Source organism: Gavialis gangeticus, unplaced genomic scaffold (assembly GCF_001723915.1).
Source record: "Gavialis gangeticus isolate Ggan-Ray unplaced genomic scaffold, GavGan_comp1, whole genome shotgun sequence".
NCBI classification, from domain to species: domain Eukaryota; kingdom Metazoa; phylum Chordata; order Crocodylia; family Gavialidae; genus Gavialis; species Gavialis gangeticus.
The window spans coordinates 24,629,593-24,634,304 of record NW_017729009.1 but is presented as its reverse complement, the minus strand read 5'-3'; the positions used below and the strand labels follow the sequence as shown (position 1 = coordinate 24,634,304).

General features: G+C 44.5%; 1 protein-coding gene across 1 annotated transcript in view; it reads right to left on the bottom strand.

Moving 5' to 3' along the window:
- The window catches only part of LOC109292683 (ubiquitin-conjugating enzyme E2 variant 1), a 25,122-nt gene that overhangs the window by 19,808 nt on the left and 602 nt on the right, over positions 1 to 4,712 (bottom strand). The window lies entirely within an intron of this gene.

Sequence of the window (4,712 nt, the reverse complement as noted above, 5' to 3'; positions counted from 1 at the left end):
CACCTACTTTGAACATCTTCAAGAGACATTTGGATGTTTATCTTGCTGGGATCCTATGATCCCTGCTGACTTCCTGCCCCTGGGGCAGGGGGCTGGACTCAATGATCCTCTGGGGTCCCTTCCAGCCCTAATGTCTATGAAATCTATGAAGTCCAAATTTGAAGGGGGGGGGGGTGGAATAATTTTTGCTATTCATCTTTCAGTTGCAAGACAAACCAGAAACTACATCAACTAGAATTTATTTTACTAAGGACAGCATCTCAAGCTAATATTTGAGGGGCAAAAGAGATCAAAACTGGAAGTTTGATGTGAGAAGCATCTCATTCCTCTTTACACTGCCTCTCCCAACCACACCCAAAACATGGTTATTGTTGACTTAAGTATTACTAGATTCTCTGAAATTAGTCTTCTTGATTAACAAGAATCATAATACTGAGCAGAGACAAGGTCCATCTAGTACAGTAACTGTCTCTTTCTGCACCCAACACGGGGAGTTTCAGAAGGTGTAGAAACCTCAGCCAGCAGCTGTGGGGTAATCTGCCCATTCATAAGGTTTCATCTTGAACCTTGAAGATTAGAGACTGGCTACATCCCTGGAATGTAAAATTGAATAAACCTACAATTTGTCACTATTAACTGTAACTACTCTTTGCTACACATACACATGATTACAGTTAATCCTTTTTCAGATCTTGCTAAAAAGTAACACCCTGTACCAGCAAGTCCAGGTTTTTGTGTAGGAAAAAAAAACCCTACCTGGTTTCTATCAGTTCTGAATCAGTTGTCCTTTTCCTTTTAAATTTAATTCAGTGTATCCCTCCTTCTTGTGTCGAGACAGAAAGAAGTTCCCATCTACCTTCTCCACAGCATTCATTATTTTATGTCCTCTTATATCCTCTCCTGTTTTAAGGTAAAACAGGCCAACCTGTTTGATCTCTCCTTGTTATATCCTGAATTATGTCACCCTTTTCCAACCCCCACTTGTACATCTCTTCTGAGATGGGAATCCCATACCATAACATTGCAAATGAAACTGCATCACTGATTTATCCAACGGCAACGTATTTTCAGCATTATTCTCTGACCCAGTCCCTATACATTCTAATGTCTTGTTTGCTCTTCTTGATCACAGCTGCATATTGAGAGGTTTCAACCAAGTTACCTATAACAATGCCCAATTCTTTCATTATCAGAAAAATAATTTTAAAACTTAACTCATACCTTAAAAGGTTCTAAAACTTGTCTCTCCAGTGCGCATTACTCTGCATTAAGCAATACAAAGCTCTATATGTTATCATGGTGCCACTTTACCCATCCCAGTTAAGTCCCTTAGAAATTCTTCACAGTCCCCTTCCTGTTCAGCTGACTAAAGCAACGTTCTGTCATCAGCAATTATCTTGCTGCTCACCCCACTTTTCAGATCAGAAACTGTATAAACATTAAGAAATGTAGTATACAGCATTGGATCTCATGGATACCAAGCTGCTTGATTTTTATTGCAGAAATTTACTATTTAATTCTACTTTGCTCTATCTTTCTCTCTCTCAGCCAGTTTTTAAACCAGAATATCATCAGGCCCTTCCGCACATGACTTAGGGCAGTGGTCTCCAACCTTTTTAAGTAGATCACCTTTCGCATTTAAAAGCAACCCAAGATCTACAATCTGCCACCACCACCCCGTTCCCCCCTCCCACCCAGCAGATAAGTCCGTGGGGAGGGACAGGGGGGTGGTGCACATTGAGGCAGAGGGAAAAAAAAATTATTTGGGGGCATGCCTCCCCAACAGGCAAGTCCCATCTGGCTGGGGCCCCACTCAACTTACCCCTGCTCCTGCCTCTGCAGCACTGTCCCTCACCGCAGGGACCTTGATCTAGCCCCTGCCACTTACCCCCACCACAAACTGACCTGCTGGGCTGGGGCACGCATGTGCATGCACGCGGGCACTCAGCCCCCAATCCCAGGCTCAGATTGACTTCAAGAGGCTCTGAGATCTACCAGTGGATCAAGATTCACTGGATGCTGACCACTGACTTAGGGCCTTTGATGGCAATACTGTGACAGGGAACACTGGTGGAAATTCAGTGGTAGAGGGAGCAGCTGGAGGGCTCGGAGCACAGCTGATAGTTTCGGAGCACAGCACTGGAAAGTGGGGCAGCACCTCACTTGCGGTGCGCTGCACTAACTTGGACCATTAACCCCATAAGGTTGCTGACACCTGTCTTAGGGTCGTCTGCACCGAAGACAATACCCAAGCCAGCTACCTACCCTGGAAATCTTCAAAAGGAGACTGGACAGTCACCTTGCTGGGGTACTTGACCCCAATTGTCATTTCCTGCCTAGTGCAGGGGGACTGGACCTGATGATCTACAAGGTCCCTTCCAGCCCCTAACAATCTATGAATCCATGAAACTATAGCTGGGGCAGCCTGGAGCGCTGTACAGGCTAATTTTCTCACTGAGCAACAAAGTACATTAGCTGACATGGCAGCATGAAGCTCTGCCAGGCTAATGTACCTTGCTGTTTAACAGGAATATTAACCCATGCAGAGCTACCTGCTGCCACAACCATACTACTTCCAATACCCAAGCGAGCTCAAGAATGCCTATACCGTGCTGTCTATAGCACAGACATAGCTTTCACCCCTCAAGAAACCCAGTCATGGCCTTTTGAGAGTCTTAAAGTCAACGGGTTCTCCTTTATTTGTATGTTCTACGAATTCTCAGAGTAGTACACAATTTTCCTTTCCAGAAGTCATACTGTTAGACTCTCCTATAGCTTCCTTCCAGGTGTTTTATTATTCTAATTTTTAAGCATTTCAACCCATTTGTTAGATGGTGTATGGCTTTCTTGTTCATTTCCAAAAATCATCCCTGCGGCCTTTTATAGCAATACAGAGCTAACGCATGCTACCTTTTCATTTATTCTACAACTAGACATTTTTAATGAGATTGGACATACACCTTTGAATTCAGCTACTTCCAAGAGAAGCAAACAGATCCACGTTTTACAAACAAATATGCACACATTTAAAGGTTTTTGTAAAACAAAGTATTTGTAAAACCTGTTTATAAATAAGTAAGATCATTACACTCCTTGCCCAAAGCCCACCATGAATTGGTGACCATAAATAAATCTCAAGGGATTGATCTTTCCCTTGTCCCTGTACCCAGTAGACAACACCACACCCAAAACTTTTAGCATCAAAAAAGTACAATACAAACTGCACTGCAGTGCCGCTGTAATATTACTAAAAGGGACTGGACATACCTGCTCCTTTTAGCAGAAAAGGACAGTCTAATAACCTAATCAGTAGCTACAGGGTGGACTCTATCACCAAGAATACAGAGCCACATCAGCTACCAGCAGGACCAGCTCACAGTTGCATTTAAATGGAGTTGCTCACTTGGATTTTTCAAATCCAAATTCAGGGCTGCCTACAAAGGCTCAGTGTTCATGTACCCACGTTGAAAAGTTATACACTGATTTTCAGAGCTTTTGCCAAAAGGAAAGGTACAAACAAAACCCTACTAGCAGCAGGTTAAATACATCTGTCATCAAATGCCTTAATAAGTATGTATGTTGCCACACCTATTTATTCTTCCCTAGCTGTACATTACCTGAAGTACAAACTTCCCACTTCCAATTCTGCAGACCCAATAAAGCAGCAGAACTTCTAGAATAGTACGAAAAAAGATGGGACGTGACACAAAAGGGGCCGCCCAGCCGATTCTCTGCACTTAACTGCACTCTCACAACATCTCTCAATGGGAAGTTGAGACAGATCAAGTCAGATCTACCAGGGGTGCAGCTGAAATACCTTATGGAAGTCCTGTATCAAGGTGAGTTTTAAAACGTCTCAATAATCTTACACGACCTCTCCATCCGCACCCAAACAACGAATTCACGGAGCTGCACTGACTTAAAAAGAAAGACATGTCCCTTGTTCTTCCAGCCAAATGTAAATGGAAAAGAAAGTCAGAAGCTGCAAAAGATTATTGGGAAAATATCAGCTTCTTGTGTCACTCTAGCAGGCAGCCATAAGGCCCTGTCACAATTTCACATCCTGTGCTGGGCGTTTCAACATGGGTCTCCTGGAATACAAACCGAACAACTGCAGAAAAACCAGAGGTATCGGGATTATGAAGACTTTTAAATATAGCTCCGCTAAATACAGGCCTCATAACAACTGCTACTGTACTGCTCACGCATTTTTAAAATCCTGAGTATAACAAACTCTCTTCTGAGTAATCACTCGTTAGAAGACCATCTATGGAAATAGCTACGGCCTCAAGAGAAAAATGAAGATCCTCTTCGTTTCCTCAGTCAAGGCAAGGGATTCCCTTTGAAAGACCTGCTTAATTTTAAATTTCGGTGGGAACTGCTTGAAACAAATCCTCGAGGCCATAACCGCAACCCAGACACGGCAGAAATTAGCACCCAAAAGTGAAACCAATTTGAGTCCGTTTCAATTCTATCCGTTACTCTGCTTAAACGTGAAGCGGGCAGCGCTGGGCAAGGCGGCAAATCTCTCCCGTGGGCATCGCTGGCCGACACCGCACTGGGGTTTCAGTGGCACCAGGACCCGGGCACAGGCGGGGCCCAGCCAGGCGAGGAGCGGGATGGGGGGACAAACCCCCAGGCGGCAAACCCCACCTCAGCGCCCTCGGGCGGGCCGGCTTCAGGCGCAGCCCAGGGCAGCGAGCGGGCCCGGG